Source organism: Oryzias latipes, chromosome 4 (genome assembly GCF_053564925.1).
Source record: "Oryzias latipes strain Hd-rR chromosome 4, Olatipes_Hd-rR_3.1".
NCBI lineage: Eukaryota > Metazoa > Chordata > Actinopteri > Beloniformes > Adrianichthyidae > Oryzias > Oryzias latipes.
The window spans coordinates 19,428,504-19,453,318 of record NC_136240.1 but is presented as its reverse complement, the minus strand read 5'-3'; the positions used below and the strand labels follow the sequence as shown (position 1 = coordinate 19,453,318).

The window sequence follows — 24,815 nt, the reverse complement described above, 5'->3', positions numbered from 1 at the left end:
AAAGGCTACACTTGTCAGATAGCAAGTGTGGTTTTAATGCATTGCATCCACAGAGAACTGCTGAGTGCCCCTCCCTCACAGATAGGATCCTGTTTGCTGCTGCCTGCAGCAGATTGCGGTTCTCAAAGCCCCTTGACTCTCAGACAAATTACCTGTCATAAGCAGCGCTTTGGCGCTCTGGCATTCTCGTCACATGTCCTCCTCTTCCCCCTGCGCTGTCCTTCATTGTCCTGTGTTTTTACTGACAGTTTTGCTCCTGCTTTAACATTTATGTTGCAAAAATGGAGTTTGACAGACTCCTTGGCTTTCCACCATTCAGGGTGCCAGCCTGTCCTGCTCTATCTGCCTCTTTGTGGGCGACAAACACGCCAGAAACAGGCACCCTGCTGGGATTCTCAAGGGCAAGATGACTGCTCCAACTTGGTGTAGAGTGCTGGAGGATTTTCAAAGGTGAGGTGTGATTTCAAACAAAATATTGAGCTGAATGTTAATTCACTTCAAAAGGGAAAAACAGAAAGACTCTGGCCTTCACAAAGACTTTAGCGGCTTTAACTGCCTGCTCCCAAACGAGCAAAGAGACGCTCTGGCTGTTATCAGTTTGGAGACAGGACTGTTAAGCTGACAGCATTTTTTCCCTGAGAGGTTTAACCTGCACCCCAGAGAGCTTTTGAGCTGTCAACCTTCCTCAGATGGAACAAAAACCAGCTTTAATAAATAACGGTATAAACAGCTACGCCCTTTTGGGGGCTTTATTACTTTCATGTGCAGGGCTACAACACAAAATCTGATAATGTCGTGTGAAACGCCTGCTTTTTTTATTTTATTCAGTCGCCTATTTTTACAAGTATTAAATTCTGTTACAAAAAGAAAAAGATATATTCAAACACTCAAAAAGGCTTATTTGTACATACAAGGAATGAGATGGAGTAGGATTTTGGGAACACAAAGAAGCTTTGAAATCAAAATATAGCATCTAACTTTTTTAGATTATATTTCAATCTCACCTTAAATGATTTGATGTAGTTATGGTATTTAATGCAATAACATATTAAGGATTACAACAATTAAAAAAACAAAAATAATAATTAAATAGTAATATATCCTTTTAGAAATCTACATAAAATTACAGACAACAAAAAAAAAGCAGAAGCAAAAAAAAACTAGGTGATGATCTGGTTTCTTCTTCAGTTTCATTTGGCCCTTAGTTGTCTTTTTTAAATGTCTGCATGACAAAACAAAAAAGAAAATTAGAATCTACATGTTTTTAAAGAGCTGCTTTTAGGGTGGTCAAAAATACCAATAAAAACTAGTCAATTTACGTTTTTTAACCACTTTTATGGTGTCTGGTATGTCAAGGAGCAGAAATCCTAAGAGCTGTCACCAGAGTTTGTGAGAATATTGTGCCTGATCTGAGCGATAGGCTGCAGCTGATTCATCTCTTTGGGAAGCGCGGGTATTTTTGCACGGTTGTGGGGGACCCAGACACGAACATCCAGCCAGATGCAATCAAACAGCGCAGCAGTGAATTCATCAGACCAGAAATAGTCTGAGATCTGAAGCAAGCAGGCTTCATTTGATGTTGGAGCGAATATTATTAAGTTTAACGTACTTCTTTAGGTTGAAATATGTTTTATACATCTTCCAGAAAAGTGAGTCCTGAGGCTGTACACGAGTGTTTGTTTTACAAGGGAATAGTCGGATACATTCAAAAGAGGATTTTTATTTATTTTGTCCAACTTCATCTAGTTTATGATTTGTTTGATGGCTAGAGACAAACTTGATGATGGCAAAAAGTTCCCTTTTTTATGTGCCTTTTTTATCCATCCTTTCTTTGTTCTTCCTTTATTCCAGTCAGATTTTAGCCGTTTTATTAGAAACTCCTCCTATAACTATGGCTTTCCTAAAATACATCAAATTGACTGAGACAAGTTTTCATTTCTAGGACTCTGAATTGATCATTTTGTGGTAAAATATGTTTAACTTCATCTAAACAACATTACAAAAAGGTCCTCTGAAGGAAATTTTCCCTTTTGAAGGGTGAAAATGCAGGTGTTTAATCCTGTGTTTGAACCTAAATCAGTCGGTTTCTTTCTGTTATGCCAACATTCATATTTTTTCCTGGTCCCTTTTTAGTTGTAATATTATTTTTTTCCTTTAAAGGGCTCTAATCAAAGTCCAGTGTGGAAACTTTTATATTTATATTTAATTTGTTTAATTTAGTTTGTATTTTCTATTATTACCGGTATTATTTTTTATGTTTATGATTCTATTATTTATTTGAATATTTATTTCTTAATTTTTTTTTTATTCTTTATATATTTGTTGGTGTTTTCATTGATTATTTTATTTTACTTCATTTTATTTTGTTTTGTTTTACAGTTTGGACACCTAAAGACCAGGCTGCATCCCACCTTCAGATCTGAATCAATGCTTTCTTTGTGGGCCATGTCAGTGTCAGGCAGGTGAACTCTGATCCAGACAGCCCTGCTTTATCTCTGCATGGATTTAACCCCCCTTTGCAGTCATATTTCATCCTCACTTTGGCATCCGCACAGGGAGCAGTTACAGCCTCTTGAAAAGCTCTGTGTACCACACCGAGTATTGATTGAGTCTGTTTCCAGCTCAGGTTAATGAGAGCCTTTAAATAATGCAGAAACAGCTCCACTCTGTTCACAAATGCATCTAAACCTTCTATGGATGACCCCGCAGGTCAGATTTTCCTTTCATCTCTTCATCTATCGTTTTATCTTTGCCTTCTGTCAACACCCCAGCATCTTACAGGCGTTCACATCCACAGCCATCCCGTTTGCCGCGCAGTCGTGTGCAATATCACGAGCGAAAGAGCCACCCAATTTAGTCGCTGCTTCCACCTTCCAAATCAGATTGGATGTTTCTTCAAGTTTATTGGCTCCTCTGTCTTTCCAAATAAAGATCTCCCCATGGGTGTGGAAAGCAATATCCCTTCAGACGCACAAACCAAAAGACTCTTCATTGTGTAATTATTTTGCATAATGAACTTCCAGGTGAATAAACTTTAAATTAAACTGCTTTTCTTTGATATTTTGGGACACCAAGGAACCCGGTCAAAACGTTTTTTAATATCTTGTGAAATATTTACAGATGCTTCTGTTTTTTGCAGGTGATTTGTCCACACTTGAGCTAATTAACAAATAAAGCAGTTTAATAAAAAAAGAACAAATACTACCCAATTAGTTAAATGGCTTTTTTTGTTGTTGTTTTTTGCTCAAACGGCAAAAATAGAAAAAAAGATTTTACTTTTTTGCTGTAAGGAAGGAAACCTTTGGGTTTTGCTTAGAGTGAATGGAGCAGAACTTCTGGAGGCTTCTAGGAGATACTTTGGAATGCAAATCAGATCATTATGACAAAGTGTGAGATTATTCTTGGTCGTCTGTGGGCACCAGGGAGCAACGGTAAATGGCTGCTAATATCATGGGATTTCATGGAAAACATGATGGAGAGCTGTGCAGACTTTGGGAAAACTGCAAATCTGTTTTTAAACTTAAAAAGTTTTCATTCCTAGACATTCCCTTTTGTTTCTTGTTTTGTATTTTTCCTATATGCTTTGAAGCTCCTTCTGTTGCTGTCTCTTCTTTAAGCCGGTAAAGTATACCATCTCCACGTTTCTGCTCTCTTTTTATGACATCTATGTATGGCGGAGACTCAGATATATTATAGATGCTTTCACACTTCACTGTGTCTTCCATTAAACCTACCCATGAATCAAATTAGCTTTCCTTACTCGTCTGTCAGAATTTTCAAAGCTCAGTAAAGGAGCTGGCCCCATGCTGTGGCACCGATGAGTGCAAAGAGAATAAAGAAATTCAGTTTTGCCCAAATGGATTTAAGTAAGTTGCAATAACAGTTTAAAATATGTGTACTGTAATCAGAATCTACTGGCTGCTGGAAAGCACATTAGAATACAGAAATACATTTCAACACTTATTCTTCTGCTAATTGTTGAGTTGTCCAGCCGGATGGCTGCCTCCGCCTGGATAATGATGCCGCACCAACGCCCATATGGAAGGAGAATGAACCACAGAGGGAAGGAAGGGAAGAGGAGACATGGCAGTAAGGAAATGGAAGCTATGAGGCGTACATTTGTGGCATCCTCCGACATTTGAAAGCTTTAGCTTTAGTGCTTGAACCCAAAAAACACACACACACACTTGGTCTATATAGTTGGCACGACACTGTTTCAGCTGTCACTGAAGAAAAGCCTGAACAGACAAACATCATTTTTTTGGGGGACAAAAATAAATAAAAAATCCACAAGTCAAAATCAGACTTTACATCTGAATTGAATTTTAGTATAATTTAATATTTAAAAGAAGCATTCAAAAAAAATGACAACCTTTAACTGTTTTTTAAAGATCCTTTTTGTCATTTGCATAGAGGAGTGGTGTCCTCATTGGCCTTCTAGCTCAAACTCCACTTTGAATCAAGAAACTGACACTGATGTACTTTGAACTTGGAGTTCACCTTCAGCGTCTGCAGAGATTGTTTAAATTCTTCATCACTGTTTCAGTCACAAGCCTACAGTGGACCTTCTTCTGCATAAATGTAGTTACAAGAACATCAAGCTGCTCCTTTGTTCTGTAGTCTTCCTTTAGTGCAGCTATATAGTAGTACAGTATAGCCAAAAAATTATCAAGTCACAGCAGACATATGATGGTAATTTTGTATTTTAAACTATTTTAATGTGGAAAAACAACAGGGGGCTGAATTTTATAAAACTAAAATGTTAATGGATTTGCCATAACTTCTTGTTTACTTAAATGTTTGTTTTATATTTATATATTTGTATTTCATTTAAATTTGATTATCCTGAAAGAAATTAAAGAAATCTGGAAATCTTCACCTGCACTGTTCAGTGCCCACGTATTTATGTCTGAATCCCACTAGTAGAAATTTTGGTTAAAGATGTTCTGTTTTAGGTCAGTGAATCGAATCGTTCAAAATGAACCAATTTTCGACTATGAACCCTATCAGCAAATAATGATGGGAATCGAATTGTTAAAACGACTGGTCACACTGGAACACTTTGGACTCATCCTCCTCATCTATCAGGACCATTTCATTTTGATCACAAACAGAACTTGACTGAAAATCAACTTATTTAAATAAAACATTTCTTACGAATAGTTGTTCAACACAACAGTGCATTGTGTTTTGTTACCTGCAGTTTTGTAAACCCTGCATCAAAGCCTTTCTTTGGAGACAGAAAAGACCCAAGCAGAGGACAGAGTTCTAAAGACCTAAAACAGCTCTTTTTTTATTCATATTTAAGTATTTTATTTTAAATCCAAAGCCCCGAGACAAAAGAGGCAAAGCCTTTAAGGTTTCCCTATTTTTTATTCATGGTAACAATAAATTATCTCCAATCAAGAGGCTCCTCGTTAAAGATCAGAATCAATCATGCCACGGGGTGTGATGAAAATTTATCACAAGGTCGGAGTGCACAGATGAAATGAAATTACAAAGTAAGATTAGATTAAAATCACCCATTTCATGTCTTTTTTCTCTCTACCTTTTCCTGTCCAACAGCTGAGCAAGCAGATCAGAACTGAAGGCCTTTTGTGTTGGACAGGTTTTGCTGTTACAATAGGGGTTCATCGATCTTCAGACAAACAGTGTATATTTGTATATACCCCTTTTTTTATTTTAGGCTAAGCTTTATTCATAATAATTGTATTTATATACATTCCTTGTTGGACCGGTTGCAAAAAGAGAGGATAAGGAAAGAGTGGGATGTTAGAGAGGGGAAGAAGGGTTTAAGATGGGGGAAATATGGGGAGGGGGGGAGTCAATAATACAGAGTCATAACACAAGTGTCATAAGTAAATTGCATAACTTAGATCTCACATTCACACGCACACCAACAAATAGTCTGCACACAGCATTTACAGGTTGAAGTATTTTCATACATAAATGATGGAAGATTTATCTCACATGCACTCAGCCCCATTTCATGCCTGACATTGTCTCAGGAACTCTCCTGAAGAAACAGTTCAGCTCATTTTCCGAGACTTTGTTTTCTTGTTTTCAGCTGGTGCTCAAAAATCCAGACTCATGGTTTATGCAGCGTCTCACATCAGTCATACAACTTAGCCTGAGTAAAAACTGGACTCCCATTGGCCCAGGTTTCTTCCTTTGCTCTCAGTAGAGAATATATAGATGTGTTGAAGTAAATGAACATAATCATTAATTAAAAAGAAGTTGTGAAAAGTTGCTTTATTTTCCAACTTTCCCTCTTACAATAGCAAAAATTGACAATATGTGAAAAAAATATTTTTTTGAACAAAAAACCATAAACTTTCAAAATGATCAGAACAGAAAAACAGAATTTTGTCAAGGTTTCAGTTCTAAAAAAAGTTACTTTGAAATAAGACATCTGGTATTATATGGTTATTTATTACAACAACAAAAAAAACCAAGAATACAATTTTTCTTTTACCTACCTACCTAAATTTATGGACAATTTTCAGAACAAAATCAAAACCTAATCAGAAGGAGAAAAGGCAAGAAGTGCAGCGCTTCACTCCACTGACTTCTTTCCAACGTTTATCAACGATTCTGGTGGTTTTTAGAAACTTTTATTCTGGGAGATCTGAAAAATTTAAAGCTGCAGTTAAATGACATCATTAATAAACAAACACAATTTCAAATACAAAGGCTACGACTTGAAAGATTTGAAAACTCTAATAAATCTGGCAAATTTCTGGCTAATCAGCTTAAAATTAATAGAGAAAAATCATCAATCACCTCTATTACGGACCAAACAGGAAATATCACTCATGACCCGGTCAAAATTAATAACGCATTTGAAAACTTTTATAAAAACTTGTACACACCACAGATCAATCCGTCAGAGCAAAGTATTGACTCATTTCTTAATAATGTAAACCTACCCAGGCTAAATGAGGATCAAATCACAAACTTAGATTCTCCGCTCTCGCCGTCTGAACTTCATGAAGCTCTGTTACTTATGCCCAATGGTAAAGCACCAGGGCCTGACGGCTTTCCTGCTGAGTTTTATAAAGAATTCTGGGAACAACTGGCACCAACATTTTATAAAACTGTCACATCTATTAATGAGAGCCAATCAATGCCACATAACATGAACTCAGCCAACATAATTCTTCTTCTAAAACCAGACAAAGATCCCAATAGTCCTTCAAGCTACCGCCCTATTTCTCTAATCAATGCAGACGTAAAAATTATCTGCAAAGCACTAGCACAGAGAATAGAAAAAATCACTCCTCACATAATTGACTTCGACCAAACTGGATTTATCAAAGGCAGACACTCGGATGACAATCTCCGAAGACTTGTTAATATAATAGATTTTGCCACCATTAACAACCAGGAAATGTCCATACTATCACTGGATGCTGAAAAAGCTTTTGACAGAGTAAACTGGAAGTTCCTTATTGCCGCCCTCCATAAGTTTGGTTTTGGAGAAGCATTCATCAAATGGATCAAAATATTATATCACAACCCCAATGCATCAGTTAGAACTAATAAACAGACTTCAAACAGGTTTTTTCTCGGAAGAGGAACCAGACAGGGCTGCCCACTCTCTCCTTCTCTTTTTGCTATATTCATTGAGCCTTTAGCTGCAGCAATAAGACAGAATGAAAGCATTAAAGGAATCAAAACTAAACACAGCCATCATAAAATTAGTCTCTATGCAGATGACATATTACTGTTTTTAAGTAATTTACATTCTGTAAATGAAACGGCAACAATCATTAATGAATTCTCCTCTATATCAGACTATTCCATTAATTGGAATAAGTCTGTTTTATTACCACTGAACAATAATGCGGAGCAAAGACTCACAATACCAGTTAAATCAGGAAATATCAAATATCTAGGTATCAATTTTTCCCCCAAACTATCAGAACTGGTGCAGCTAAACTACACCCCATTACTGAAAAACATACAGGACGATCTAACACGCTGGACCAACCTGCCTCTGTCCCTTATGGGCAAGGTAGCCACGGTAAAAATGAAAATCTTACCCAAAGTTAATTATCTCTTTTCAATGATTCCCACACAACCGCCACTAAAATGGTTCAAAACATTAGACTCATCCATATCAAGCTTTTTATGGAACAATAAACCTGCAAGAATTAGTCTAAAAACTTTAAAATCTGCAAAAAGCTGTGGAGGATTAGAATTACCTAACTTCCACAATTACTTTCTTGCAATTAGATTACAATACATCTTAAAATGGTTAAAAAATAATCCAGAAACCAACTCATGGTTAGACTTGGAACAGGCGTTATGTGGAAAGATCAACCTGTCAGATCTTCCATTTATTAGCCAAACAGTTAAAAAACAGGATTGTTTCAAAACTATTAATATAAACGCCACTTTAACAGCCTGGTGGGAATTTCTCAAAATATCAAAATCATCAATTCAACCGTGCAAAATGACACCCATCTGGAACAACCCAGACATCCTCATAAACAAAAAAATTATCCACTTCCCAGCTTGGCAAGCAGGGGGCATAAAACAACTAGAGCACGTAATTATTGATAGAAGATTCATAACTCCCCAGGAACTTCAAGACAAACATGGAATAAATAACTTCTTGGAATATCAGCAACTTAAATCAAGTATTACTAAAAAATTTAAATATAGAGACAACGATTTAAAGCTACCAGATGTAGTTACCACTCTGATCAATTTCTCAATGAATAAAACTCTCTCCAAAATATACAAACTTTTATGTAATTTAGATAATAACATTTCACTTCCGACAACAAAATGGGATGCGGATTTGAGCATCAGCACAGATGAAAGCTTTTGGTCAGAACTTTGTCTAAACACCTTTAAACTGACAAAAAGTCCAAATCTGCAGCTAATCCATTTTAAAACCCTTCACAGAATTTACTACACTGGACAGAGGATGTTCAAGATGGGTCTCAGCAACTCAGACATTTGTCAGCACTGTGACAGTAATCTACCCGACAATTACATGCATGCACTGTGGTTCTGCACTCCTGTCCAGGCTCTCTGGCAGCAGGTATGTGCCGATTTATCAGTCTGGCTTAAGGTTTCGATCACAGCTTCACCGTCACTTTGTGTGCTTGGTGACATGAGTGCCATCGATGTAGAAGGAGGATTAGGCTCTATCATTTTCATAACTCTTTGCATTGCTAAAAAAACTATTTTAACAAATTGGAAAAGCAAGAAAAATATAAATATAAGTCAACACAGAAATCTGCTGCTTGATCAGATCAGCTTGGAAAAAATGTCAGCCCAAGGTTCAAGTAACTTTGGAAGAATTCGGTCTCTCTGGTCTCCCATAGCTGACTCCATGACTTAGGGGATGGGGGGGCCTGGTCGTCGCTGCTCCTTGCCCTTCTGCCGTGGGCTGGGGTGGGGGCCGGGGCCTCCGGTGCCTGGCGGGGGGTGGTGGGGGCTCCGTTGGTCGGGGGGTCGGGTCCGGCGCCGGGGTGGGGCGGGCTGGGGCGCTGCGTGGTCCTCTGGGCTTGGGTGTGGGGGTGCGTGGGGGGGGGGGGGGGGTGTTCTGGCTTGGCTTGGGGGGGTGGTCCCTTTGCCTGTGCTGGGGGGGGTTGGCGGGGGGCGCTGCTCGGGGGGGGGGGCCCAGCGGCACTGGATGGGCTTCCCATCTACGCCTGGGGCTGGGATCAGCCCTTCCCTGGCTCTGGGGCGGGACGGGACAACCCTCTTGGGGCCCCCGGGCGCTCTGGGTGTCATCCGCTTCGGCTGCGGGGTCTGGGGTGGGGTGGGGTGGGGGGTCTTGTCGGCCCTGTCCTGTGGGGGGGCATTCTGGGGGAGGGGGGGGGGGCACTATTGGTACGGGGCAGGGGGGGTTGACGGGTCTGGGTCTCCGCTGAGGCCATCGGCGGTTTCCCCGGCCGGCTGGCTGCCTCGGTCCCGTCGAGGCCTGACCAGAGCTCTTCTAGGGCCGGCGTTTGGGGGTGGGGGCCTGGGCCTGCTCCGGGGGGGGGCCGGCGCTTTCTGGCTCCTCTCCCTCTGTGTGGGGTGGGTGGTGCTGGGCCTGGGGTGTCGGCGCCTCCGGGGGTGGGGCCCCTGGGCTGGGTGGGCCTGGCCCCCTTGCTGGGGGGGGGGGCGGGGGACAGCTGTTTGACCACCGGGGGACAGTCTACCAGCTGTCCCCAACTTACCCCCTTCCTCATATAACCTCATAATAGGGTGAGGGGGTGGGGGGATTAGCCTGCGATGAGCCTTGGGGGGGGGGGTTTACTAGGCAGTGGCCCCCCCTCCTATGGTTGCCGTATGGAGTGGTCCCCCCCTCTTTCGGTTTTATTTGCACCTTAGACATGTAGGGCCCTTGGTAGGGGGGGTGCTTGGACATCACTGCCAGCAAGCAGCAGATGTCCTCCTAGCACCCTACCCGCCAATTTTAACCGCACCTTAGACATTTAGGGCCCCTTGGTGGGGAGGGTGAGGGGACATCACTGTGAGTAATCAGGAGATGTCCCCTTAGTGCCCTACCCGCCAATTTTAACTGCACCCCCCTTAGTACACACACCCCTCCCCCCTCAATATATACATCCCAACATAAACACACACACATGCACACACACACCCTCTTAAACACACATATACGCACACACATTTTACAAGGAAGGTGGGACCTAGGACCATCTGTCCCCTGCCTCTTCCCTGGTGGGGGGTACGGGCCCCTTTGCAGCGGCGGCCGTGTCCCCGGGGGGCCGGCTTCCTGGGCCCGGCGGTGCTCTCTCCGCGCGGTGGGGGGGTTCACATTACATCTGAGCCGGGGGTGTTGGTGTCCCTGGGGGGTGGGTTCTGGTCCTTGCTCCTGAGCGCTGGGCCCCGCCTAACTTCCAACTGTGGCCGAGCCTGGTCGGGCCATATTTACAACACCCCTTGTGGGCCCTCTTTTTTCCCCGGGGTTCCCCCCTCCTGGGCGGGGGCGGCGGGCCCCTGCCTTGCTCCTCCCTGGACCAACCGTGGGCCGGGCGGATGGCTGCCTGGAGTGCGGGGCGGGTCTCCCTTGGGGGGTCCTGGCTCGTACCTGGGGTTGGGGCGGGGGGATGCCCGGAACTCCTGGGTGGTGGTGGGGTGCTCGTCTGGGGCTGTGGGCGTCCCTCTCCGGTGGGGCCCTGCGTTGGGCTCTCCCGGCGCGGCGGGGGGACTGTTCTCCTGGTTGGGCTGGGGCGGCCCTCTCTTTCCCTCTGTGCCTCCCTGCTCTCTGGCTCTGGGGGGCCTTGCGGCGGTCCTGCTGGCCCTGGCCTGGGTGGCGGGCTTGGTCGCCCGGGCGGCGGTTGTTCCCTGCCGGTTTCCGTGTGGCGTGGGGGGGATTCCGGCTGCCGCTGCTGCTGCGGTGGGGGTCTTGGGGTGGGGATGGCTGGGCGCTCTCCTTCCTTCTTTACACATTCCACCATCCATATTAGAAGAACATGAGCACTCACCTGAGCACGGGTGTTGGCTCACCTTTGCACTGGCGGTTTGCGTGACTGAATGACTGAAATGTTTCACTAGTTGGTTTTAAGGCATAAGTATGCGTGTGAGCACTATCTGTTTTGTGTACATGTCGACAGATGGACATTTTTGCAACTAGCAGGTGTGTTTGACACTTGGGTGTGTGTGTGGACAGGCTCCGCCCTTTTTGTACTGCATTTGAGCCTTACCATGGTGATTAACAACCAGTAAACTTGTTGCTCTATGCTGCTTCATGGTCTTATCCCCCTTCCCCTCCTACTATCACCCTCCTTCCCCCCCTCTTTCTAACGTCCCTCTCTCTTCTTCCCCTCTTTCCTTTTCCGTCCGGTCCAACACCAAAGATCTTCAAACATGTTTGAAATTAATAAAGTTTGGCCTCAATTACAAAAGGGGTTTATTCAGACATACCTTTGGTTTGTCTGAAGATTAATAACCCCTCTTGTTAAAGTAAAATATGTCCAACACAAGAGGCCCTCAGCTCTCATCTGTTTGCCCAGCTGTTGGACAGGACAAGGTAAAAAGGAAAAAAAAAAAAAAAAAAAAAAAAAAAAAAAAAAAAAAAAAAAAAAAAAAAGAAACTTTTATGCCATATTTTCTTTGATATTCTAGTATATGAAAACCTTTGATGAAACCTGGGGGGGGAAAAAAACATCAAAATCTCTTCCACAGTTCCAGATAATCCAGTATGATCAAAGAAAATAATTTCATCATGACACTTTAAGTCGTTATAAGGAGTTTAAAAGATTTTGATAACTTTGTTGGAGAACTTTTTTTACAATATTGATCAATTTTAATCCAATTCAAATCCAACTAGCTTCTGCAAGTTATTTTCAAAGGGAGAAACAGATGTTTTGCTTCTGACTTCCTTTGTACTTCAGTTGGAGCAAAAGATAATTTAGTTGGGCTCTTCCTCTTCATATCCCAGTGATTATGCCAGTCTGCACAAGCATTTATGCTGATAATAGACTTTAAAACAGCCAGGGAACTCAATTTTATTCAAATGAAACTGACCCCTGACCTTCTGAGGGATGTGCTCAGATGAAATAGGTGCAGTAGTACATCAGCAGGCAAATTTAAAGTATGTTTTTTTTTAAACGTCTGTGTTTTTCATATGAAGCCAGTCTAAGAGGAAACAGCGGTCCGTCAGTAGCTTCTTCCTTTTTGTTGCTTTGTGTGAAATGTTCTGGCTGGAAAATGAACATTGGAAAACAAATCCAACCCGTGAATGCTAATCTGTCAGGCATTAGCATTTTAATAACGCTTTTCAGCCCTGTTGAGGGAGATGTTGTGAGTTTTGATTAGTCATGCTTTGTTTTATGTCATGCTCTGCGCTCCCCTTGTCACCACACACCTGGTTCATGTTTTCAATTGGTCATCTCTTTCCCCTGCAATGATTACCCTTGGCATGTTGAAGCGTCTGGTCCTCAGTTTAACCTGGTCAGGCTTTTCTCTTCCGTTGCCCATTTGTCATGTTTGGGTTTATTCATCAACGTTTTAAGCTCCTCCCACAGACCGGTCTCCTACAGTCCTACAAAGAATGCCGCCCTTCCTGAGAGTTGACAGATGTGATTTCTTTTATCTCTTACGAAGAGAGATGTGGCAGGCTATTATTTGTGACAGCGTGTGTCACTCTGTGTGTGATAAATTATAATGCACGATAATGACTATTTAACACGGAGTCTGAATCAGAACAAGCGCCATGATCATTTCAAGTACGGGCAGTTGTTAAGATTAGGTTCTCACACGAATCTTAGTGTCATGTTCGGATTGTTAACAGTTTACGGAGACATTTGGGATTCAGACCGGTGCGATTATTTATTTTATTTTTTCCCCGTGTGCAATTAAAAAAAAAAAATCAACTGCAAATTGCTTCTAAGCAAACCTCAAATCATTTTTTTGATTTGAAAGATTAATACTGAAGCTTTCTTAATGCATATTGATTTACAAATGTTGCAAAAAATGTCTAAAATTATAAATAGCGAATAAATTGAAGATGAATGGTTTATTCTGTTCATAAACATTCAGCAGACTTGGCTTTGATAAATTGGACTTATGTTACATTTGAAATAAAGTTTTATTTAAAGGGATACTTAATATTCATTCATTCATTCATTTTCTTAACCGCTTTTTCCCTTTCGGGGTCACGGGGATGCCGGAGCCTATCCCGGCCACTTGTGGGCGAAGGCAGGGGATGCCCTGAACAGGTCGCCAGTCTGTCGCAGGGTAGAATGTCCACAAACACACACCCATTCACTCTCATTCTCACACCTAGGGATAATTTAGAGTTGCCAATTAACCTATGAAGCATGTTTTTGGACGGTGGGAGGAAGCCGGAGACCCCGGAGAGAACCCACGCATGCACGGGGAGAACATGCAAACTCCACACAGAAAGGTCCCCCATTGATGTAGTTTTTCACATCCCCCAGCCGGGACTTGAACCGGAGGCCTTCTTGCTGTGAGGCAAGAGTGCTAACCACTGCGCCACCGTGCAGCCATACTTAATATTATAATAGACAATAAACTATTGAAATTCTGTAATTTGTAAACAAACACAACTGTAAAGATGTAAAACTATGACTTTGAAGAGCAGCAGTTAGGGCCATCTTAACATAATTAAGTTTTTACTGCATCATAAAGGGTGAGGTGCTTTCAAAACGACTAACAGAACAGCTGTGTTTTGTTGCCTCTAAAATTAATTTTATTGTGATTTTTTTTTTTTAAAGGATTACAAGAATTTTAAAGTTGCTATTTTTAAGTTTCAACTTAGATTATTGCTGACTTTGAGGACTTCATAAGACTAATCTGATACAGTTTAGGTTTGTCTCCCTAAACATTGTGGAGTGGTTTTACTTTTAGATTAGATTTCAGCAAAATAACAATCCAATAAAGCTAAGATACTTTAAAATCTAAGGAGACCAAAAGCTGATCACAGAGTTCACCAAATTCATTATTGCTTCCAAAAAAACAACCAAAAGTAAAAGAGTTTGTAGAGGTAACCAGGTCCTAAAAATCATTGCAGTACCAGAGGTAGGAAACATTAAGGTCAACAAGAACACAAAAAGACAGTTCTGACTGCAACCAGAAATGTGTGACTTCTGTGATGGCACCACATAGGCTGGGTTGTCACTTTAGTTCTAACACACAATGATGCAAGTTCTGCAGATTACCCACCAAGGACAATCTCTAAATTCAACTCCCCTCAAGTATGTTGGCGTGGAGACTGGAATCACAGAACTGAAACACTGAACAAATGAAAAAAAAAAGTCTGCAGGGAGGGAAAGCTGTGTGCCATTTTCAGAGGTAAAACCTGAGATTGACTGCTGACATTATTCCCAGTGATGAACTTCCTCATTTGCTATACGTCTGGCAGTTTCCTGCTTTCACTCATATAAATAAGGGTTGGGATTTGTGACCGAAACGGAGCAGAGGACCCACTAAAACTCATTTTAGGTGCACTCAAATGTTTGAAAAACATCAACATTGGATCTTGCTGTGTTTAGAGCTGAGTATGCAGCGGAACCAACTGAGAGGAAAAGGGTTTATTAAGGTGTAACCAGTGAGTCATACTTATTAGATCAAAAGGCGTTTCAGTCAAGAGACGCACAATATCTTATCAAAGTTCTGTTGGTGTGATGTGAGGAGCTACCAAACACATTCCTGCAGATAAAGTCTTTTGCAAACATGAAGTAAGTGAGCAGCCTTACCTACTGCTGCAGTCTGCTGCACAACACTGAGCTGATTGTGTTTAGTGATGATCCATGACAAGAATCTGAAGCAGCTGCTGGCTAAAGTGGCCGTGATGTTAAAAGTTGCAGCGGAAGCGGCTAGAATGATGAAAAAAAATTGTCATCCGCGCCTTTATGGGCTAGAGAGGACAATGAAAAAAGGTTGATATTCTCTTGAAATGATTTATTCATTCTTTGTGGTTTGTTACAAAACATTCTGCAAGTATTTGATGAAATAATACAAAATTAATTATGTATCTTATGCAAGCCTTTAGGCCTTAAGCCTTTGTGCTTTTGTTTTTTTTGTTTTTTTGACAGATCCTGTTTGGGGGGAACCCTGTAAATATATATGGTTCCAAAACAACTTGACATGTGTTTTGTTCATGCCGACCTACTATTGCTGTACTTTTTGGGGAACATTTTTACAGGTTTTTAAATGCTACTTTCATTTTATTTTTTTAATTTGGATTTTTAATATTAAATCCTTTGAAATCCACAAAAAATAAACAAAATGTCCCTTTTTTATAAAATGTAGATCTTATCAATTATGATAAATTGCGTGATTTTGTGTTAGTTTAAAAAGCTAAAAGCACCTTATTTACCCACTGTCTCAAATTTCCTCCACACATTTTTGACATGGTGTAATTAATTTATCAGTCAAATTTTTATTTATTTTTTTCTTTTTATGCCTTTAAACCAACTAGTGTGAGATCTTTCATTCATTCAATCATGCAAACTATGAGTGCAAAGGTGAGCTAACACCTGTGCTCAGGTGAGTGTTTATGTTATTCCCTGCGTTGGCAGAGCCCAACGCAGGGCCCCACCCAAGAAGGGCACCCACAACCCCAGACGAGCACCCCATCACCACCCAGGAGTTCCGGGCATCCCCCTGCCCCAACCCCAGGTACGAGTCAGGACCCCCCAAGGGAGACCCGCTCCACGCTCCAGGCAGCCACCCACCCGGCCCACGGTTGGTCCAGGGAGGAGCAAGGCAGGGGCCAGCCACCCCCACCCTGGAGGGGAGCACCCCGGGGAAAAAGGGGGGCCCACAAGGGGTGTTGTAAACATGGCCCGACCAGGCTCGGCCACTGTTGGAAGTTTGGCAGTCAAATTTGCATTCTTTCAATACAACTAGTGATTTAAAAACAAATAACACTAAATAAGTTAGTCTCACTATAACCTTTTTAGAAATTAGCTCAACTTTTTCCCGCCAAAATGGTTTTAGAGATTTCGCAGAAAAAGCCCTTCTACTGCCCCTGGTGAAATGAGGATGAACTACAAGGCAGAAAACATGGATCAAATGATAAACAATGGGTGTTTAAGGAAAGTTTGGATCATACCAAGTAGATTGGGGTCTCAGAAATGGGTGTTTCAAGCATGATACCAATGGTCATATAGGGTTAACACTACATTTCAGAGTCTCATTAGTTTTGGGGTCACAGAGAAAGACTGATGTTGTTAAAAGCTGGTGGGAACTTTTTTATTACACTTGTCATTTAAAAAACCAACCGCATTTGCATCTGCAGGCATCTTCTGCAACATGATGAGACAGATGGTAAAATTAAAAACACATAAAAGTACACCAAACCCCACAGACATGTCAACGTGTGACAATTTGTTTGTTCAGCTTTACTTTGCTGCCTCCTGTCGTCCTTTTAGTCAGTCAGGAACAGGTCGTGCATGAGAATCGGTGTAATTTTTACACTGTGTTTAGTCTGTGTAACAAGGCAGAGAAAATGGAGTCCACTCAGGCCTGTCGGACACCATGGTTTTTAGTATCTACTTCACAAATTACCAGCTTCTAGTCTCTGGGTTGTGCACATGGGTACACAGATGCATATTCACTCATGTGAGTGCAAATTCAAAAAAAACACAAGATACACAGCTAAAAGGAGTTTTAAAAAAACCTGGAGAACAAGGGGAGAAAAAGACCATACGACATGCAAAACTCAAACTCTGCTTTTGCTGCCAAATGTTTTCCTGCGACAGCTGGCAGGATTCAATTTGAAAATTATGCAAATGAGTTTCAGGCCCACTGGATAACTGACAGGCTGTCTAAGTAGCCATTAGCATACGTTGGTCTCCCATTGGCTCGAGGGGTGTCAGAATCTTGCAACATGTGACACGGATACATTTGCAATTTTATGAAAAGGTTTCACAGAGCAGGACATTTTCAAAGTCAAATTGGACAAAATAGATTCTCACTGGAACATGAGCACATGACATTTTACTGTGTCTCTTTTTTTTCTTTCATTGCACACAGTGCAGACAGTGTGCAAAACAATTCAGTTTTGCTGTTTGTAGAGGCACCTCAATAGACACAATCATGTGTTTGCATCTTTGTCTCAATCCAATGTCTTGTATGGCTGCTTTTTTATGCAAATTTCCATTTGACAGCTCAAAACTAAAAACTAAACTAAAATAAAACGGTAAAATTAAATGAGACAAACATTGTAAAACAAAAGCCCTCCCTAAAACACTGCATTTTTATTGGTGTCACTTACGAATCCTGTTCTTAATAAGAAAACCCATAAAGTTTTAGATTCTGTAGTAACTGATTGTTATGGCTCAGGTCTGATCCTAAACTGTCACATGCAAACACTTTAATCAGAGTGCAAGGACATGTGCTCATCTGTCTCCCTATTGGAACAGCTTCTTATGGCCCCAGGGTTGACTGCAACCAACAAATACAGTCCATTTCCATGCTTGGAAGTTACAATTTGCACAATTAGCAATGCTGTGGATAAAAGTCTCCTTCAGCTCACCACATGTTTAAAATCACCCTTTGACTTTGACTCAATATCAGCAAGCATACTGTCTTGACCATGACTTAACTTTCTATGCTAGTATAAAGGTAAGTATCGCTCAACAGGAAAGAAGCTTTTTTCGTCTTTTTTTTTAAATCTCTTTATGTCTACAAAGTTTAATTCATCTTTTTCTAACGTTGCTTATATTTCCACACTCCCGCTTCATGCATAAACACACTGCAGACCACTTTTGAAGTGGAAATGTTTTAATTTCTGGTTTCCAACAGCCCTCAAAGGGGTATAAGATTTATGAACATCAGTTTATTTGTGATTTTTTTTTTTATTTACTATAACTGAAATTGTGACTTCCCTCAGGCATTTTATTCCCCTTCACATCCAAAACAGTCGTCTCACATGAAATGTGGCTAAAGCTGTGGCCGCAGTCTGAGACTGCTGAATTTCCCATCACGTCATTGTTGAATTCACCTTCAGCACATGTTTTGAAACTGAAAATGTTTTGAAACTGAAAACGTACATCTTGAAATTGTTCCAAAACCAGAAAAAAATTATTGGAGGTCATTTTAAAGGCAGATTTAAGGAATAGGAAAACTAACTGCAGCATGAAAATCTGTGGAATGATAAAAAAGTTGTTTCCTGAGTCCAACTAAACTGCTTGACCTTAAGTATGAAGGATAAGGCAGGAAAAGTGCCAGTCAAAGATGGAAAACAAGCTTGGTGAGGCTTTAAATGCATAGTTTTTAATCATGAACAGATATGAGTTCTGTTGAGACAAGATGAAGCATTGGCAGAGGTGCACGCTTGTCTGAGAGGACAGTTTGAACGCACATGACAGAAACGGTTCTATCAAAGACGCAGCGATCGTGTTTGTTGGCTCTGCTGCTGCAGCCTGAGTTTTCTTCTAGTGGCTGTCGAAGAAAGTTCTAATCAGTTACATTTACCAGTTCATTTACTCGAGTAACTTTTTGTGAAAATTACACTTCAGATTAGTGTTTACCTAATGTTTTTGTTTTTGTTACATTTTTTCAAGGTTTATTTTTTAAAGGAAAAACTCTTTCTTAGCTATAATATTTTTATCTAGGAAATATTTTTCGTGAGAATTTCTTTATTTAGTCATGGGATGCATGATTATATTCACACTTTTCTTTTTGGTAAAATAATTGTAAACATGTTAAAAATTAGAATAAGATGAAATAAACTATAGCTTTTAAAAAATTTAAAATTCCAGATGAGGAAAAATATGGAAAAATAACACAACTGATACTGTTGAACTGGCCATAAACCATTTAGCTGTACTTTGAACTGGAGTGCATTTTGTGCACTCATTAGTAGGGCAAGGTCAAGATCAGAAAGAGATCAAATTATCCAAAAGTTAAACAGAAAAAAAGCAAACTGGAGAGAGCTGAGAGAGATGAGAAGGAAGTCCTTTGGTCTGCTTCAGACTTGACATATGTAGCCTTAATGGCTTAATCAGTCTGTTAGTGGGCTGACATTCTGGTCCCTATGTCATTAATGTGAAATATGACTTATTTTACAACACTGAACATGAAGGAAAGAGAAGCGATGTTTAGAAAGATCATGCTTCAAATTTTAAATGGAATGGAGACATGTTGTAGTCAATTAACACAAATGTTTATCTCAAAACCAAAAGATTTGGTTGCATTTTAAAAGTTTTCACTGAATGAAAAGAGAGATCTAGGGAATAATATAATAGAGGAACAGGGACGTTATATTCATTTTAAACCGAGTAAGTGTTCTTTGAATAAAGCTTCAATTAGTTTGATTAAAGATAAAAGAAAAATTATAATAAAATAAACTTGAGTTAATCCACCACTTTAAGAATGAATCATTATGACCGTAATAATCTCTGGATCTGATTGGCAGGAATGTTGAAAAAATACTGATGGTTTTGGCCAGGTCCACTGAATTTGTGAGTTAGACATTCCCACTCTTTCAACTAAAATATGTAACAAAACTTGGCTCTTTACGAAATAGTAAATGACTCTTTTATTTTTGCATATGCTCATTTAGGATTTCTGGCACAAAATCTGAAAGTGTCTTCAGTTCTGAAAGATGTGGTGTGAGCCTGTGAATACAGAGGTCATCTGCTCAGGTAAATGTCATTCATTGGTGAATGCTGAGGCGCGTGAGCGTGACAAACAAAGATCGGTTTATTCACAAATCGATCTATGCTTAGAGGGTCCCTTCAAAGTCAGCAAAAAACCAAAGAAATGAAGTGTAAAAATGTTCTGGTTCACAGAGTCTGCCAGCCGGCTCCCCACGCTGACGATGTCCCCAAACAATTTGTTCTAGTTTCTCCAAAGCACAGTGAAGAGAGGCGTACTCCGAGCAGCATACAGAACGCCACCAGGGCATGTGAACAAATGCACAACACACACAAACATCACCTCGTGGGGAGCTACATAGATGTGAGAAGAGACGAGGCTGAGCGGGAACCTCAGGGCCTCACTGCACATGTCATTCACGCAGGCATGCTGTCAGGATCTGCAGCATCATTTACTGGGAAAAGGGGGTCAGACAACTGCAAGACGCAAACATGTCAGGTTGGATCTATATTTATTCTGCATGCACAGTGCAAAGGGTGTGTGTGTGTGCGTGCGTGCGTTCGTGCGTGCGTGCGTGTGTGTGTGTGTGTTCTCTGATGAGGGCATCAAAGTGATCATTTACAGCAATCACAGCCTTTCATTTTCCACTCTGAGCCACAAATACAAATGGCTGATAAAGCGAGTTTCTTCGTGTCATAAAAAAACCATCAAGATGCTTCAAGGACCTACACAAATGAATACACGTGTATATATGTGTATATTTATATCTTGATGTGTTTGTGTGTGCTTTTTTCATGTCTTGATATGTGCTGAGTGTGTGTTCTGTCACCCAAAAAGACTTCAGCAGGGGCTGCCACTGATCCAGCATTACAGCAGTGCTCATCCAGCAGTTTGACCGCTTTTTGTGTGTAAAGCCGCAAGCTCACGGCTGTAGAGGCATCATTTAGAACCACAAAGTGTGGAGCAGTTTTGATGTAACACTTTTTCAATGAACGTTCAGTTCAACAACTACAGTTAAGAGTTGTACATGGTATCAGACTGAGTTTGACAAATGTGTTTAAACAAAGATGCAACAAAAATTGACAAAATAAATGCATTCAAAATAACTATTTACCCTTCCCACTTTTAGAAAAGAAATGCTGTCATTTTGTACTTTTTCTTCCTAAAACTAAGCCCCTTAGTTTTGTTCCCGAACTTCATGTTAACTAAGAAGCACCAAACGTGCTGGAGACTGTGACTTGACAAAGGCCATGCAAGGCTGGGGCAGTGATGGAGTGTCACCATTGCTATTGGATATTTGCCACAAGCATGTAGCATGCTGGCAAGACCAGCTAACAACACCGATTTGTGCAACTTATGACACCAAATCGAGAGAAAAGCACAGAGTTATGGCAGAACTAAAGTTAAGCAGATTAAAGAACTCCTGAGGCTGTTGACTGGGTGGTCAATACAATGGTCACTCCCTGAATATCTCATATATTGAATCTTTGGGTGATGCCTACAAACAAAGACGCAACCATTGGTGTGTCCGGGAAGTTTGAACTTGTTAGGCCAACTTAAGCCTTAAGCTACGATATACAGTAAACCCTTGTTTTTTGCAGGGGTTCCGTTCCAAAAAGAACCCGTGATAGGCAAAATCCGTGAAGTAGAAACCTCTATTTTTTTAACAAGTATTATACAATTAAAAACTCTATTATACATTGAAAAGAAAGAACAAACCATTTTACAGGCTCAAGCATTTGTTTCACAAATAAAAGTACCTTCGAAACGTTTTTTTCAACAAATAACTTCTGTACTGTACTGTCAAATAACAATTTTAATCATCAATGTGAACAGAAGGCTTCAAATTGCGGAGATGAGCCCCGCCACCGCGACCAGATTAATTGGATTAAACGGGAGAAAATTTAAAACGATTATGAAAAAAATACAAAGTACAGTGGAACAAATAGTGACGCAGGTGTATTTCACTGCTCTACAGACTGAGCCGCTGCATCCTGACTCTGCTCTGCAGTGTTTTCTCCTTTTGAAGCCTGCGGTGCAGCTGTGTTTGTTTGGGAGGAGAACATAGTGATAGGCAGTTGTTGTCGCTGTTTTTTCTATGGGTTTTAGAGAAACTCGAAATTGCAAGAGAATTTGCACGTGTGTAATGTAAATTTGGCAAGCTGTTTTACGTACGTGTACATATTAAACTGCAACGTTATTGACGCACAGGTAGAGAAGAAGCGGAGTGACTTTTTAGCCAATCAGAATGCAGAACACAATGCACTATGCAAATCCGTGAAGTAGCAAAACCGTGAAAAGTAAACCGCGTTACAGCGAGGGATCACTGTACCGCCCTTCGGCAAAGTGCATTCAAGCTACCACTTCCAAGAAAAGTCTATGTAAACGGCCATATATGTGCATTTCAGGCTTCCGCGACCATAATTCTCGTGTTCACATAGATAAGGAAGTCTTTATCAGGGACTCAGATTTGGTAGTGACAAATGCATGACGTCCCCTTTATTTCACAGAAGTGCCAACCATTTTGGAAATTGATCACGGAGGAGAAATTAATTATTGCAGTTTGTGCCCGGCCAGAATTATATGACACCAAGTCTTTCATGAAACAGAAAAGAGCCGTTAAAGAAAAAAAAAACAGGAGCAAGTTTTGCACCGCTTCGAATTTTTGCACTGGTAAACAGTAGAAAAGAAGAATCTCTTCCTGCTTGTCCAATGTGGACACTGTGGGCTAAACATTCAAGAATGCGCTAAATACAGGTCCTTGAATGGACTTCAAATGTCCAGTGTGAACGTAGCTTTTGTGATGAGTTGTCAACACAAATTTTATAGAATATTTGTGGATGGCTGCTTGTAAAAATGAGTAACACAAATGCTCAAAGTAGTAATAAACCACAATTCTTTACATTTTAATTGAGTGTCTAAACTATCATTCATTTAAAATCAAATTTAAACCAAAAAATAAAGATTGTGCAACAATTCTATGCATGATTCTTTGGTTTACCTGAATATAGGAAATTAATATATGCAAAAAAAAAATAATAAACACTGTGAGTGATGTAGTGATTTCAGAGTTCAATGAGGATTAATCTGTGGTAAAAGGTGCACAAGATTTATTTCAATTATAAACACCTAGATCACAGCTTAAGTTTTCATGGGCACAGTCTCTTGCTGGAAGGCCTGTCGACGCCATTGTTTCATCAGTGACCTTTGTCCCATGGTCACTCGTACAGCTTAATATACAGTAGTGTATACACAATTATTTATGAAGTGTATATGTATGTATAAAGGTTATCCATGTGTTTATTACTATCATAAGTTAAGTGTTTTGTTCTACGACATCCAAGTTTTAGTTTACTCTACATTGACTCATTTTAGCTGTAATGTGGCTTGTTGCTGGGACCGTGGCCTTTTTGGACCATGATTTCTAACAGAATTGGGTGGGAGAAAGAAGACGAATTGGAAGGAGCTTACCAAGCTGGCTGATAGTGGGACAGAGGAGGGACATGGCTAAAATGGCTGCTACTTCAAAGATCCCGTGCCTTCCAAATGCAGAAACAATGAGCACGGCAAATTGTTTGTGTTTTTCTTCCCACTATAATGAGAACCCCCTAGATATGAGGGCAAATTAGCTTGGATGAATTTCATGCACAGTTTGAATTTTTGCCCCGGGCTGGGTGATGAACCACAGATGAAAAAGGCCTGCCGACGGTGATGTGGCTCACCAGAGATGGTCTGTCCAGTGTACAACTACTACAACAGATGACAAATATCATTTTAATGCATTGATTGGTGCTTTGCTGGATGAGTACATGCCCAGAGTACTGCCAAGAGTTTGTTGGGGTTGTAGAAGTCTCTGCCTTATGGTTTAAGACAGAACCAGAAAAACAAAAACGTAGCAACATGGGAGATATGGGGTGTGCACAACTTTGTCCTGATCATCACCTACCTGGATCTACAACATTCGGTTCACTCCCTCTCAAAATGTTAGTCAGTCAGTGCTGTTGCTGGGACCATTTATCTAGAAAGAGTTGAGGGTCTGTTGGGTCTTGAGGTCTGTTGAAAAAATATATATTTTGTTGTAAGTGTTGACCATGCTTTACACTTATTGTTCAATTCAATTTTATTTGTGAAAAAAAACAAGTGGACTCTCTCTTTGGTGTGAGGATCCCACAGTAGCTTAAATGTAGTGAAGCAAAATGGTTAATTAAAGGATCAAAATACTCTGAGATCTAAAAAATAGATCCTCAATCACGCCAGTGCTTTTATTTTGGGGAGGAATCATGGCCAAAATAAGATCCACAGAAAATAAGCCACAATTCCTTTTCATTTCTTGTAAAAGTAGTCTAGCTCTACTTTCCGCACGTTCCGCTCAAAGGCTGTGCTTTCCCAGCCAGAGTTTATAAAAACAAAAGAGAAGTGAGAGAGGCACCAGCCCTGGACCTGAGCCTCCATGGTTGTCTCCAGCCTCCGGTCTCCAGCCTTTGACCAGGAGGCCTGCTGTTGTGGTGGCTTCCCTGAACACCAGCTGCACCTGCTCCATCTCTCACCTTGTTGGCACTGCCTTTTATCACTCCTCCTCTTTACTTTCTGGATTGGGGAGAGGTCACGTGGCCACACCAGAGCTGTGGCCCAACAGCTGCATCTAATGGTAAAAAGCTTATACAGCCATTTTCTACCTTACTTTAAAGCCCAAAGCGCTTTACAGTCACCGTTCCATCCCCCCCCTTCCATGCACAAATTCACACTGGCATCAACCTCAACCACCAGGAGCA

The 24,815-nt window shown here is 40.8% G+C and overlaps 1 protein-coding gene and 1 long non-coding RNA gene across 2 annotated transcripts in view; one reads left to right on the top strand and one right to left on the bottom strand.

Moving 5' to 3' along the window:
- LOC144991891 (uncharacterized) overlaps positions 1–4,177 on the top strand; it is a 69,475-nt gene extending 65,298 nt beyond the window's left edge. Inside the window, exons 6-7 of the long non-coding RNA XR_013655554.1 lie at positions 320–450; positions 2,380–4,177. This is a non-coding gene — a long non-coding RNA (uncharacterized LOC144991891). The remainder of the gene's footprint in view (positions 1–319; positions 451–2,379) is intronic.
- Positions 1–24,103, bottom strand: part of dmrt2b (doublesex and mab-3 related transcription factor 2b) — a 34,529-nt gene extending 10,426 nt beyond the window's left edge. The window contains exon 1 of the mRNA XM_078946024.1: positions 23,990–24,103. The gene's annotated coding sequence lies outside the window, so the exon portion shown is untranslated. The remainder of the gene's footprint in view (positions 1–23,989) is intronic.
- Between the last annotated feature and the right edge of the window lie 712 nt (positions 24,104–24,815).